This window comes from Ursus maritimus, unplaced genomic scaffold, assembly GCF_017311325.1.
Source record: "Ursus maritimus isolate PB19 unplaced genomic scaffold, ASM1731132v1 scaffold_5, whole genome shotgun sequence".
Taxonomy (NCBI): Eukaryota; Metazoa; Chordata; class Mammalia; order Carnivora; family Ursidae; genus Ursus; species Ursus maritimus.
In genome coordinates this window covers 4,145,835-4,162,088 of record NW_024426663.1, presented here as the reverse complement: position 1 = coordinate 4,162,088, position 16,254 = coordinate 4,145,835, and the positions used below count along the sequence as shown (strand labels likewise).

Genomic DNA, 16,254 nt, shown 5'->3' with positions numbered 1-16,254 from the left:
TATTTTTAAAGGAGTTTTAAAAAGTTAAAATCACAAAAAGATGGCTAGGGTAACGGTTAGGACCAATACAGAATTTTTACAATTAAAATATGTATCAACAAATACAATGTATGGACCATACTGAAATCCTGAACTGAACTGACTATAAGAAGATTCTTCTGAGACAATCAAATAAAACTGAACACAAAATAGTTATTAGATGATTTAAAGAAAATTAGTCTTCACTTTTTAGGTTTTGATTATATAGTGGTTATATTCATACTATAGTTATGTTTTAAAAGCTACTATGCATTTTAGATACATACTTTAGTATTTATAACTAAAATGATATCTATAATTTGCTTTCAGATCCTTTATCAAAAACAAAATTGGTGAAAGAAACAAGAAAAGCAGAATACTGAAAAATATTAAAACTGGTTGAATGATACATGGCAGGGGGCAGGTTCATTATAATATTGTCTACTTTGGTCTGTATATGAAAATTTCCATAATACTAAGTGAAAATTTTAACAAGAACATGTGTTCTAACACTAAACTGTCGTATGCTAGGTTTAAATCATGGCTTCACCATTTATTATCTATGCAACCTTGTACAAATTACCTAACCTCTCTGTACCTCAATTTCCTTATCTTTATTTTTTTTTAAGATCTTATTTATTTGATAGAGAGAGGGTGAGCAAGCGAGCATGAGTGGGGAAAGGGGCGAAGGGAGAGGGAGAAGCAGACTCCCCGCTGAGCAGGCAGTCAGACACGGGACTTGACCCCAGGACCCTGAGATCATGACCTGAGCTGAAGGCAGACGCTTACCCAACTCAGCCACCCAGACACCGGATTTCCTTATCTTTAAAATGGGGATAATATAGTACTGACCTGACAGAGTTACTGTGAAGACCAAACAAGTACAGATAAAGTTTTGGGAACAAGGTCTGGAACAGAGTAAGTAGTATATAAATGATTCCTATCACAACTGTGACCTAAAATGGTAAACCTCCATGCAGCCAAAAGTTTTGGACACCTAAGATAAAATCTCTACTATGCTTAAATCCTGAACCTGGAGAAAATAACTGCCTCCTCTTCACAACCATCATTTCTCTTCCAAGGGTCTAGTGATAAATAAAAAATACATTTAAGAATCACCAGCAAAGATGAAGTTAAGCCCACTATAAAGCCTCTCACTCTCGCTCATGACAACTAAAACCTCTGGACAACATACAAAAAGCAATTAACTCAGGACTCTAAAAGGTTAATAACAGATGGACTGGGGAGGTGAGCCAAAACTTAACGGATGACTAATAAAAGTAATGCCTTTCCTGAGGTTTTATTCCTTTACTCTCTCATCATGCAACAGGATGGCCCCTGTGCAGAAATGTACATAGGGCACAACTAAAATAGAGAGAAAGCCAGAATGTGGACAGAATGTGAAATAGAGAATATGAGAAGAATCCTCATTTTGGATTTTCTTTTCTTTCCCTTTTCTTTTTCCTCTCTGCTGGCCAAGTCCCAAATACAGCCTCAGTCACAGAGCTGCAATGTGGCAGCTGTGGAGGCACCTAAAACCCTGAAAGTGAAACCATCTTTCTGGCCAGTAGAACCAGCAAAGAGAACTCTGTGGACCGAAGAGTGTGAAAGGAATCCTCACTACCTTTTTCTTAACATTTCACCATAAAAGTAGCCCCAGGGGCACCTGGGTGGCTCAGCTGGTTAGGCATCCGACTCTTGGTTTCAGCTGAGGTCATGATCTCGGGGTTGTGGGATCGAGCCCGCATAAGGCAACACCCTCAGCAGGGACTCTCCTCAGGATTCTCTCTCTCCCTCTCCATTGCCTCTCCCCCTACAAAATAAATTAATCTTAATAATAAAATAAAATAAAATAAAATAAAATAAAATAAAATAAAATAAAATAAAATAAAAGTAGCCCCAGTTATACAAACGTGACAGCGGCAGAGGTGGCTCTAACTCTGAAACTATCTTTCCAGCCAGACAACCAAGAAAAGGGGCCTCTAAGTGAAAGACTGTAAAAAAAAGGATCAGAAAAGAAGACCCCTAACTCTGTGTATAAAGTGACAAAAATCCCAAGTCAACCACAAAGCTACACATGTACAGAAGAAACCCAAAACAGTACGGTAAAAACTGAGCCAAAACTGTAATCACAGGAAGGTAAGATAGAAATTTCAGTCTAAATATAACAACGCTGGGGCACCTGGGTGATTTAGTCGGTTAAATGTCTGCCTTCAGCTCAGGTCATAGAATCGAGCCCCATGTCAGGCTTCCTGCTCAGTGGGGATTCTGCTTCTCCCTTTTCTTCTGCCCCCCCCCCACCATTTGTGCACACTCTCACATGCTCTCTCTCAAATAAATAATATCTTTAAAAAATGTTTAAAAATAAACAAAACAATGCTGTTCCCTGACAAACCTGATGAAAGACATAAATCTAGACATTCATAAACTCAATGAACACCAATGAGATTAACTCAAAGACTTTACACCCAGACACATGATAATTAAATTGTCAGAAGACAGAGAACCCTGGAAGCAGCAAGAGAAAAGCAATTCATCATGTACAAACGATTCTCAATAAGGTTAACAACTGATTTCACATCAGAAACTATGTAAGCCAAAAGGCAATGAGATAACACATTTAAAGTGCTGAAAAAAGTACTCGATATCTGGCAAAACTATTCTTCAAAAATGATGGAGAAATTAAAATATTTCCAGATAAACAAAAACTGAGGGAGTGTGACACTAGTAGAGCTAACTGTAAGAGATGCTAGAGGGACCTCTTCAGGCTGAAATGAAACCACAGGAAGAAATAAAAACACCAATAAAGACAGGTATTTACATAGGTAAATGTAAAATTCAGAATTAATGTATTTTGGGCTTCTACGCCTTTTATTTTCTATATTATTGAAAAGGCAACTGTATAAAATAATAATCATAAATCTATATGAATGGGCGCAAAGCACATAAAAGTCTGAGTTGTGACAATAACAACATAAATATAGGAACAAAGGTTTTATATACCATTGAAACTACATTGGTATTTGTAGTTTAAGTGTCTGACAATAAGCTTTTTTGATTGTAGTATGTCTAATATTAAGCTTTTAATTGCCATGATATTCACTTCAAAAAAAATTTATCTTGAATAAAGATATTGCCAGCTGTATGACACAGCTACTAAAAAAAACAACCACATAAGGAACTAGGCTACCACCACCCAGTAAGGTCTCTCTTTCAGAAAACCCCACGTAACCTAGATAACTGACTGCTTGAGTGACCCTGTTTCTCCCTTCTCATGCCCTAATTCCTGCTTTTCTGCTTTAAATTAGCCAATAGAGAGTAAACCTGCAAAACCCTAAACACTCCACCCTTGGACTCTAATAAAGGCAGAGCCCCCAGCACTGCTCGCTCATGCTCTCTCTCTCTCTACCTTCAACCTGGCTAGATGGTGCTTGGTGTGCTACATGTCATAAGAAGAACCAGAAGACCTGGCCCAGCTATAAATAGGGGTCGTGGTAGACGAAATGTCTGTGGAGCATGCCATAAGTAATATGTGCCTAGGCAAACACTACAGGCATTTCTGACAGGGGATACTACCAACAATAGGCTCAAGATCAACAGAATGGTATTAATTCAAACTAGACTGTTATAAATTATGATGTTAATTATAACCCCACAGCCAATATTAAGAAAGTAATTAAATACACACACACACACACACACACACACACACACTACAAGAAAAGAGAAGGGAATCAAAACAGTACACTAAAAATATCTAATACAAAAAGTAGCAATGGAGGAATTGATGAAGAAAAAGTGTAAGACAGAGAAAACAAATAAGAAAATGGCAGAAGTCTTTCCTTATCAGTATTTACATCAAATATAAAAACACTGAACTCTCCAATTTAGAAACAGAGAATGAAGGGATGGAACAAAAAGATGATCAAATTACATTGTGTCCAAGAGACTTACTTTAGATCCAAGGACACACATGGGTTAAAAGTAAAAAGATGGAAAAATGTATTCTGTTCAAATAATAACCAAAAAAGAACTGTAGTGTCCACACTAATGTCAGACAAAATAGACTTTAAAACAAAAATTGTTACAAGAGACCAAAAAATTACAGAATGATAAAAGGGTAAATCCACTAAAAAAGATGTAAGAATTATACATGTACCAATAGATTCATCCAAAATAGATGAATCAAAAACTGACAGAACTGAAGGGAAAAATAAACAGTTCTACAAAACTCAGAGACTTTAACACTCCACTTCAATAATGGATAAAACAACCAGACAGAAGATAAATGAGGAAACTGAAAATCTGAACACTTAAACCAATTAGGCCTAACAGATATTTTATACAACACTCCACCCAACAACAGAATATACATTCTTCTCAAGTGAACATGGATAAACTGTATGTTAGCCACAAACCAAGTCTCAATAAAAAGACTGAAATCATATAAAATATCTTCTCTGACCACAATGGAATGAAATTAGAAATCAGTAACAAAAGGAAATCTGGAAATGTATGGAAATTAAACCACACACTTGAAAACAATCAATTAGCAAGAAGAAATCAGAGGGAAAAATAAAAAATATTTTAAGATAAATGAAAACAAAAACACAATATCCCAAAATTTATGGAATATAGCTGTAAATAACTATATTAAAAAGAATAAAGATCTCAAACCAATAACTTAACCTTCTACCTTACAGATCTACACAAAGAAGAGGAAACTAAATACAGGCCAAGCAGAAGGAAGAAATTAAAAATCAGAGCAAATAAAAAATATAGATGAGAAAAATAATAGAAACAAGGAAAACAGAAGCTAAATCCTTGGAAAGATCAACAAAACTGACAAACCTTTACCAGACTAATAAGAGAGAACACTCAAGTTACTAAAATCATGAATGAAAATAGAGATATCACTGCCAACCTTACAGAAAAAGAATTCTAGAATACCATGCCAACTAAATAACCTAGATAAAATGAACAAATTCCTAGAAGAATACAAACTACAAAAGAACTGACTCAAGAAAAAACAGAAAATCTGAATAGAACTATAAGAAGTAAAGAGATTAAATCAGTAATTTAAAAACTTCCAATAAAGAAAAGCCAAGGAACAGAGGAAATAATTAGTGATACATTTGAAGAACTAGGACTAATCCTTAAATTCTTCCAAACTGCAGGATGAGGTAACACTTCCTAACTCATTCTATGAGGTTTACCCTGATACCAAAGGCAAACAAAGGCATCACGAGAAAACTACAGACCAATAATGTCCCTTATGAATACAGATGCAAAAATCTTCAACAAAATATTAGCAAACTGAATCCAGTACATATTAAAAGGATTATATACCACGGCCAAGTAGGATTTACCCCAGGAATGCAAAAGTGGTCCAAATGTAGAAATAAATCCATTTAACACACCATATTAATAAAATGAAGTTTTTTTGATACCAAATTTTTATTTTAGTACCTATGAATTCCACCCCCTCCTCCAGTAGATCAAGAAGGCAGATGCAATAGCATTTTTGATGGTTTCATTCCTTCTGGAATATACAAGTTTCCATCTGTTTCACTGCTTTTCAACCTAACATACATCTTTTACCACTTCTTATAGTGCAAATGAGTTGATGAACATTTTCTCAGGTTTTATTCATGACGTATAATCTTGTTTCTTTGTTTCTTTTTTTCCTAAGACAACTGTTGATTGTATACAGAATTCTGGGTTGACAGTTTGGTTTTTTGTGTTCTTTTTTTCCACTCATCACTATAAAAATGTTGGTTCAGTATTCTCTAAAATCCATTATCTTTGAAGCCGTGAATCATTTGAAATACAGTTCCATTTATACACAGCGCTATCTTCCTCTCAGTACTTTTAGATGTTATGAAAGTTTTTTTTTTTAATGGCCATCTCAATAGATGCAGAAAAACCATTGAACAAAATCCAATACCCTTTCTTGATAAAAATACTCAGAAAACTAGAAATAAAAGGAATCTTCCTTAACTTGATAGATGGCACATCTATTAAAAACACAAAGCTAACATTATACTTGATGGTGAAAGACAGAACATTTTCCCCCTGGGATGAGGAACAAGACAAGGATGTCTGCTCTCTCCATTGTACTAGAGATTCCAACCTGGGTGACTGTACAAGAAAAAGAAATGAAAGGCATCCAGGAAAGGAAGAATTAAAATGTTCTCTATTAACAGATATCATGATCTTATATATAAAAAAATCCTAAAGAACACAAAAAGAAATTTGAATAAGCAAAAATTTCCAGACATTAACAATGAAAAATTCAAAAATGGAAATTAAGAAAGCATTCCCATTTATAATAACACCAAGAAAATGAAATACTCTTTTTATAGATTACATTTCTTTGTACTGAGATTCACAATTTGTTGAGTCAGTGTCATCATATTTTTTGCTATAATTTGAATGTTTCCTTCTATTTTTTTAACATGTTTATAGTTTTATCTTTTAAGTTTGGTATCTGAGCCCACTCAGAGTTATTTTCTATTAACTACTTTCTTTTCTCTCAGTATAGGTCACATTTTTCTGTCTCTTGACGTGTCTCATAGCTTTCTGTTAAAAACTATGCATTTTAGGAGCAACTGGGTGGCTCAGTCAGTTAAGTGTCTGCCTTCAGCCCAGGTCACGATCTTGGGATCCTGGAATTGATCCCCGTGTCAGTCTCCCTGCTCAGTGGGGAGTCTGTTTCTCCCTCTCGCTCATGCTCTCTCTCTAATAAATAAATAAAATCTTTAAAAAAAAAACCTAGACATTTTAGGAGCACCTGGGCGGCTCAATCAGTTAAGCATCCGACTCTTGATTTCAGCTCAGGTCTTGATCTCAGGGTCATGAGCTCGAGCCCTGAGGTAGGCTCACAACCCTGAGATCAAGAGTCATATGCTCTACCAACTGAGCCAGCCAGCCACCGCCAGAATTTTTTTGACATTTTAATTTTCCTGGCCTTAAACTGTGGGATCTATGTCCCCTTCAAGGTTGATGTCTCTGCTCAGGTTTTAATACTCACATATTTTTTTACTCTGGCTTCCTAAGGAGATTACCCTATGTCTATATAGCTTAGTTTTCAGCTAGTTATCTCAAAGTCATACAAAGGCATGCTCACACATCTCAAACCTGTTCTTCAATCTGTGCATGGGATGGGAAGAGCACATTCAAGGCTTAGCCAATTCTCAAGTCTGCCTTGGTCCTTGCCTACTGCTAGACACTTCAGGTCTCCCTTGTACATGTGCATGGTTTCACAGTAAATGAAGGATATGTGGAGAGCTTATCCCTTTATGGTTTTCTCATTTCCAAGGTCTCCCTGTTAAATTCCCTGACCCATCCCATTTGGCACCAAAACCTAACACTTGCAAATATGTGAGTTTTCACAATTTGTATCCTATCAAGTTCATCACTTTAAGTTGACAAATACAGGTTTTTACTTGTTGCCACAAACTGACTTAGCCTCTGGCAGCAAGGCTGCTGGTTTCCCAAACTCTGGCTCTTGCCAAAGGAACTGGGGAATGCAAAAATGCTGTAGACATCAACCATTCTTAAAGCACTAGCCATTTTCCTAAGAATAAATGGTTCTCAAATTTTTTCTGCCTTCGTCAACTTCCAAAGCCCAAATAGTTGTAAGCAGTTTTGCCTAGTTTTACTTTATTTTTTGTGGTGAGGATTCACCAAACTCTTCCTGAAGCTATAGCTGGAAGTCCCTCTTTTGTGGTTATTTTTATGCTCATCCTCCTCATTTTATAAGATGAAAAAATAAACACTCAGGGAACACAGACCATTTGTTTAAGGTTAAAGAACTACGCGGTTTTAAAGGGCTAATCTGTCCCTTAACAATCAGAAGTTATGTAGAACATGGTCACTAGAACCAAGAAGCACTTGTTTAAAATATATCTAACTTTGGATTGTACTTTCTTTGAACATTAGTTTTCTCTTTTGTTAAAGTGAGATGATTGTTATAATCCACAGATGACTAAATCTAGGTGGATTTCCATGAGTTTTAGTTATCCAGCTGAAAGGAAATCTAGTAAGTGGGTGATGGGTAGATAAAACGGGTACCAGAAAAGATAGATAAAAATAAAACGGCAAAATATTAAGCTGATATTCCAATGCATATATAATAGATCTTTGCATACTGTTTATGGTAGGCAACCTGCACAATAGCCCCCAATGAACTCACCTCCTGATATTTATTTACACTTGTATAATCCTCTCCTGGAGTGTGAGCTGGATTTAATGACTAACTCACTTCTAATGAACAGAGTATGGCAAACTGATAGGATGTTACTTCTGGGATTAGGTTAAAAAACAACAACAACAACAACATGGTTTCCATTTTTGGGTGTTCTTGGATTTGTTGCTCTGGGAGGAGTGAGCTGCCATGCTGCTATTAGCCCTATGGAGAACCCACAGGACATGGCAAGGAACTTAAGCATGTAGCCAACAGCCAATGAGGACCTAAGGCCTGACAACAATTTCACAAGTTTGGAGGACAGGAATTCTTGAGCTCCAGTTCAGTAGCTCCAGTCAACACCCTGAATACAGCCTCTTAAGAGACCCTGAATCAAATGGGACCCATCTAAGTCTCAAAGGAATTATTACCCCACAGAATATATGAAATAATAAAATTTGTGGTTTTAAACTGCTAAGTGTTGGCTTAATTTGTTACATAAAAATAGATATCTAACACAATATTTAAATCCCTCTGCTTTTCTTTCTGTCATTAAAATGGCCTCTCGCCCAAATCTTAACTCCTGAGAAAGTAACTACTTGCCTCCAAACTATCTTCTTAACTCATTTAAGCAGCATTTGTGCACATGTACCTGGGTTTCTGTAAGAGACACTACAACTTGAGATGCAGTCACTGGCTTTAAGATTATATAGTCAAAGCCATTTCTGAATTATCTTTGGATAATTTGAGAGATTCAAGAGAAAGAGTATTTCAAAGGCTAAAGAAAGAGAATGTTGGTCTGTCAAGGACCGCACTGTAAGAACATTTTTGTTGAATAAAGAAAACCATAAAGGGGAAGAAGAACACTGAAAAAAACTGGGATATCACTTGCATCAAGCCAGGAAATTGCTTACTTTAACACACACCTGTTAGCAATAGTTTGAACATGAGAGAAATTCAAACTAAGTGGGTGCAGGTATTCTAAGGATGTCGAAGATCCAGGGATCTATCATTTTGTACCTTGTTGCTCTGCCATCACTGCCTTCAGCTACAGAGTGGAAGATGGCTTATTCTTACAACCCAGGCGGTCTAGCCCTGAAAAAGGGAAGAGGAAGCAAAGGGCAAGCAGCTGCTTTTATGGTATGACTAAGAAGTTGTACACATTACTTCCACTCATACTCTACTACCTAACATTTAGTCACAGAGCTGCACCAACCTACAAGAAAGGCTGAGAAACAGCCTTTAATTAGGTGATCATGTGCCAAGCTAGAGCATGGTAAATTCCATTACTAAAAAGAATATGAGGAGAATGGATACTGGGAAACAGCAGTGATTTCTAATCAGGACCTGGGTTGAAAATAAACTTAATATTCTTTATCTTTAGTGGCAGATCTGGAAAACACAACTAAAATATGAATTACCAGAAAAGGTACAAATGATATTACAGATATAATCTGAAATAATCACTACCAGCAACACGTGAATATTCCTGAGCCTTAAAAGATTCTATTTTTGAGCAGGGCATCAGTGTAAAATTTCAGAAGATAATTCAGACTAAAAAAACTTCCGGAGGGGCGCCTGGGTGGCTCAGTCATTAAGCGTCTGCCTTTGGCTCAGGGCGTGATCCCAGAGTCCTGGGATCGAGCCCCACATCAGGCTCATGTACTGGGAGCCTGCTTCTTCTTCTCATGCTCCCCCTGTCTGTGTTCCCTCTCTCATTGGCTGTCTCTCTCTCTCTGTCAAATAAATAAATAAAATCTTGAAAAAAAAAAAAAAAAAACCTTCCGGAAAACACATTGTTGTTTAACACTTGGTCATATCTACCCCACAGAACCTCAGAGTGCTTCAAAATCAACAAAGCTAATACCCACATTTGGCCACCTAAATTTTGATAAGGAGATCTTATCTGCTATCAAATATTATTGTAAAAGTTTATGAGTAAGCAGATGGCATGCAAGTTATAGAAATAATACCTGAAAAGAAGTAAATCTGTGTAGCTATTTTATATTGATTCCTGTTGTGTCATGGACTATGCTAGGTGTCATGAGAGATACAGAGGTATTCAAGATAAAACACAATATTCTTAGGGCACCTGGGTGACTCAGTTGGTTAAGCGTCTGCCTTCAGCTCGGTCATGATCCCGGGGTCCTGGGATCAAGCCCCGTGTCAGGCTCCCTGCTCAGTGGGGAGCCTCCTTCTCCCTCTCCCTCTGGTCCCCCTGCTTGTGCTCTCTGTCTGTGTCAAATAAATAAATGAACTCTTAAAAGAAAAAAAAAAACCCACAATATTCTTGATTACATATTGTATGATGCCATTTATATGAAATTTCTAGAAAAGGCAAAACTATATAGGCAGAAAGCAAATCAGGGTTTGCCTGGGGCTAGGTGTGTGAGCAAAAATTGACTGCAAAGAGGCACAAGGAAACTATTTGAGGTGTTCTAAAACTGGATAATGATGGTTGTACAACCTAAACACTTATTAGAACTCAAACTGTAGGGGCGACTAAGCGGCTCAGTTGGTTAAGCATTTGCCTTTGGCCCAAGTCATGATCCCAGCATCTTGGCAATCGATTGAGCCCCACGTTGGGCTCCCCACTCAGTGAGGAGTCTGCTTCTCCCTCTGACCCTCCCCCTGCTCGTGTGCCCTCTCTCTCTCTCTCAAATAAATAAATAAAAATCTTAAAAAAAAAACCAAAAACCTCAAACTGTAATACTTAAAATGAGTAAATTAAATATCAATATAGCTGTTTTTTTAAAAAAACATTCACAAGCTCTACATTTCTATCATTCTATCATTTTTCTTCCCAGAATCTTTGAACTCCTGAGAAAACATACATGCACATATACAAACATAACATGTTATAATAAATTACTAAGCAGATACTATCCTTTAGATTCAGATAGATTCCCTCTTTGCAATCTTCTCAGAATTAACTATTACAACCAAGTTCAACTTTTCTGCCCTTTTCAATTTTTTTCCATGTATATCATACCTTGCCTCTTAAATATTCTACTTATACTACCTGCCAAGAGCTTGAAAGCAACATTTACTAAATAGTCTCTTGAATAAAGCACCACTTAGAAAAACAGGCACAAAACATATTTCTGGTACTTTTCTAACCACACAGCCACAGGCAAGTCACAGACTCTAAAACTATTTCCTAATCTATAATTTAAAATAATTTCTCACAATTTAATTATTAAAATTTAAAGCACAGCAAACTTATAAAATCTAAACTATTACTACAGAGTGCTACTCTACAGTAGAGTATTATGAAATGTACACAAGATTAAGTTTTATTCTGAAGCCAGTCACAGAATTCAACAACACAAAACTTTTTAAGTATTTTGGGAGGAGATACTATGAAACAATGTGTCCTTCTGACATATATCCCTTATTCTTTGAGCACTACCTTATGCTCTAGGACAAAATATTCTAGGCTCATCCTGTACTTCCCTGGTACCAGCTCTGTAATCAGCAATTTCTCCTAAAACACTGATTCATTTTAGCAGAGAATGGTTTTTAGAAGCTAAGATCTGGATGCTAAGTGCACACAGTGTTATTGGGCATTGCTTCTCTAAGGTCCTCTCAAGTGGACAGAGCTAGGAAATATATGTATGTATGTATGTATGTATGTATGTAACCAATCACCCATCACCACTCTAGCTTCCTCCTCCACGTAGATGCTCTTAGCACACCACTTGGCTCCCAACTTGGGCAAGACTCTTGACAAACATAATATGACATTCAGCCAAAATTAAGCAACTTTTTAGGAAACTATTATGCTAATATTAAATGCTTTCATATATGCCTTCACTTATCTTTTTATATTCCCTATCATATATACAACTTGGTATCCCAAAGCTGGCAAAAACAAAAACAAAACAAAGGCTCAGGGTTATTCCCTTGACAGCTACTCATTACAAGGCATCAAAATTTATAGACCTCTCAAGATAAGAAGAAAACAAATCTCACCTTTTGTGGCCTAAGTTAATCAAGATTACTCGGCATTCTTCAACAAAGAAAAATCTTGAACGTGACTTCCTAACAACATTCCGTTTCAGAGTTGACTAAACTCATCCCTACAACCGCAGAGATACACATTCTAGAGGTTATCTGGTACTGGAGTAGTAAGTGAAGCATTCATGAAATGCTACATATAACTTAGTTGCTCTTACCCACCAGTAATCTACATTCAAAGCTTTAAAAAGCAGTATTACTTTTTTCTTTGCCTACCATTTCCATTGCTTTCGTCCTTATTTTCATATCTAAGAAACAAAAACAAGGGGCGCCTGGAGGGCACAGCTGTTAAGCGTCTGCCTTCCGCTCAGGGCGTGATCCCAGCATTATGGGATCGAGCCCCATATCAGGCTCCTCCGCTAGGAGCCTGCTTCTTCCTCTTCCACTCCCCCTGCTTGTGTTCCCTCTCTTGCTGGCTGTCTCTATCTCTGTCAAATAAATAAATAAAATCTTTAAAAATAAATAAATAAATAATAAAAACAAAACAAAAAAACAGATCAAGTACATAAGCCTTCCCCAAAGCACATTTCTCTTGTAAAATTCTTTCTTGATGACTAAAGCAATCTGTTAGCAACAGAGCTGTAAAAATCAAGATTTAATACCTACTAACACATTATCAGGGGTACACCCATGGTGCAGCAGATTTCTAACTATGTTGATAGATTCTGGATCTCTCACCAGGTTTCCTTTGGAAAGAAACAGGTCTGCTGACAGAGAGCAAGGTGTCTAAACATAAAGCACACAAAGTCTCTAAATATTAAATACAGATCTCAAAATACCAGTTACTCAAATAGTAACACTTAAAGAAAAGTATTCCACTTCTATCATTTGGTAAAACTGTTGCATAGTGGCTCCACAATATAAAAATTTAATTGTGATATCACAAGGCAGGATTGCTTTAAGTTATAAAGGCAACAGGTATCAAAGACTGAAGCTACCTTAGTTGATCCAAAGCAATCCATAAACCAAAGATCAACTGTAACAGGTTTAAGTCCTTCAGAAAATACTATTCCCACAGATGACCTTTGAAGAGACATTCCCTACTTCTCAGATTTCTTATATTTAAAGACCACAATTCAACCCTACAGACCCAATTATAAAATTAGCCTCTGACTCATAATAGCTTAGAAGTTGTCTGCTGTAAGCTCCTCCCTGCCACCCCCAATTCAGGAATCTCTTTCATAAAATCTCTGAAAGAAGATTGCTGAGACCCTTTTTCATAATACATTGAAAAGATTTCTAGGCCTGCAAACATTGAGAGGGGTTCCAGTCCAGGGTCTGCCTTTCACTATCCAAAATGTCTTGGGATAAGCCATTTCACTTCTCCAGGCCTGTTTTTTCATGCAAAAGAAGTGGAGAGTAACCAGATCTCAAAGGTCTCTTTCTGTTCTGAAGTTAAATTATGATCTCCAGTGAAGCTCACTATTTCAAGAAAGAATTCATTCTGTTTTTGCACAGTTCTTGCTGTTAGAAAGGATTTTCTAAATTTCCAAATGTACACATCCTTCAACTCTAAAATTCCACCTTCTTGGGGCGCCTGGGTGGCACAGCGGTTAACTGTCTGCCTTCGGCTCAGGGCGTGATCCCGGTGTTATGGGATCGAGCCCCACATCAGGCTCCTCCGCTATGAGCCTGCTTCTTCCTCTCCCACTCCCCCTGCTTGTGTTCCCTCTCTCGCTGGCTGTCTCTATCTCTGTTAAATAAATAAATAAAATCTTCAATAAATAAATAAATAAATAAATAAATAAATAAATAAAATTCCACCTTCTTGAAATCTACCCTAAAAAAAAAAAAATGACTATATATGCACAAAAAACATCTATTAGCACTCTTGGTAGCAGCAATAAGTTGGAACCATTCAATAATAGAAAAATACAGTATGGTATGACACTATGGAATACTATGCAGCAGTTAAAAAGAATAAGGAAGGGGCGTCTGGCTGGCTAAGTCAGTAGAGCATGCAGATGTTGATCTCAGTGTTGTGAGTTCAAGCCCCCAGGTTGGCTATAGAGATTACTTAAATAAATAATCTTTTACAAAAAAAAAAAAAAGTGTGAAGGAAACAATGTACACTACTTACTAATAAGGAAAGACTTCCAAACCATACTATTAACAAAAAAATCACAACATGTACATTTTGGTGCCATTTATGAAAAAAGGCTATGAAGGTTTACGCAGGTCTTTCTACAATGACAGAAATGTTCTGGATCTGCACAGTCCAGTATGGTAGCAGCCAATCACACGTGACTACTAATCCCTGAAATGTGGCTACTGTGACTGAGAAACTGAATTTTAAATTTGATTTAATTTTAACTACTTTAAGCTACTGTACTCTACAGAGCAGGTCTAGAAGAACAATCTAAACTGGTAACAGTGGTTAGTTACCTCTAGAGAGGAAACTAAAGGAGAAGGTAGGGATGAATCTAGGCAAACTTTGCCCTACCTGCATTATTTTAATGTTTTAAGGCAAGTTACGTAAACATAAAATTTAAAAAGATAATCTTTTTGATATTGAACCAAAAATCTGCCCTATGAACTTCCATAAAAAGAATTCAGGTGGGTTTTTTGGGTTTTTCTTTGTTTTTTTTTGTTGTTTTTTTTTTTGTTTTGTTTTGGGTTTTTTTGCTTTTGCTTTTTGCCTGGAAAAAAAAATTACCTGGAAAAAGTTGGTAATTTTCCTTAAAAACAACCTTTAAATCACATTTCTTTACATTTCTCCTCCAAACTCTCCCTCCTCCACATCCTCCTCCCCCCCCCCTTTTTTACAACTACAGTAACTTCTGGTACAAAAGATACAGCAATATGACTGTATAAAGGCTAGTGACCCATTATTAGGGATGAAGTGCATGCTTTCTAAGAATTTTTCCAATAGAGGTGATGGATTTGTACCTCTCTATGCAACAATTCTTCTTGTACTATAAACACATCATCATACGGCGCCTGGGTGACTCAGTCGGTTAAGCGTCTGCCTTCAGCTCAGGTCACGATCTCAGGGTCCTGGGATCGAGCCCCGAGTCGGGCTCCCTGCTTCTCCCTCTTCCTCTGCCCCTCCCGCTGCTTGTGCTCTCTCTCTCTCTCCCTCAAATAAATAAAATCTTTAAAAAAACATGTAAATTAATTAATTTAATTAAATTAAATAATAAAAACACTGTCAAGGCTCCCAAAGTCTTCTCTTCTACAAACCAAACACCTCCAGTTCTCAGCAAAAATTGAGCCAGAACCTTTTCACCATCACACGGTTTTTACTGTGGCTCAAACAACAACTCAGGTCAGGATATAAGCATTTCTTAGAGGCTTCTCTTAGTGGCATGGCATATTCACCCAGAGTATCAGCCCAGACTTCCTAAACACCTAGCCACTCATTTGTTCATAAATACTTACACAGAGCTGCTAAATACCAGCCACTGCACTTAGGAGACAGGACAGAACAATGAACAAAATCTATGTTGACAGAGCCTCTACCACCAAAAGCCCTATTCCTAAAAGTTGGAATGGATTGGTAAACACTGAAAAACCTCAATTTCAATTCATTCCAATAGTCCAACTCACTTTGTGCTGAATGCCACTATGAGACACGCACAGAATCTTCATTCAAGTTTCTAATACAAGGAAATCTACCTAACATGTCTAAATACTCCAACACAGGGTGCCTGAGTGGCTCAGTCATTAAGCATCTACCTTCAGCTCAGGTCATGATCCCAGCGTCCTGGGATCCAGCCCCGCATTGGACTCCCTGCTCCGAGGGAAGCCTGCTTCTCCCTCTCCCACTCTCCCTGCTTGTATTACCTCTCTTGTCTCTGTCAAACAAATAAATAAAATCCTAAAAAAAATGAAAACCTCCTTTTTAAAATAAATACTCCAACACAATAGGGCAAATCCAACGAGTAAAATATTCAAATATCCTTCAGACCAAATTTTCAACAGTCCACAGCAAAATTTGAAAAAACGTTTTTACCAGATAATCTATTCTAGCAAAATTTATTCTATAGAAATTTTCTTTATTATGAGATCATGCACTTTTTTTTTCA

The 16,254-nt window shown here is 36.9% G+C and overlaps 1 protein-coding gene across 1 annotated transcript in view; it reads right to left on the bottom strand.

Annotated features, from left to right (window-relative positions):
* FBXL17 (F-box and leucine rich repeat protein 17) overlaps nucleotides 1-16,254 on the bottom strand; it is a 487,356-nt gene that overhangs the window by 468,599 nt on the left and 2,503 nt on the right. The gene's annotated exons all lie outside the window — the stretch shown is intronic.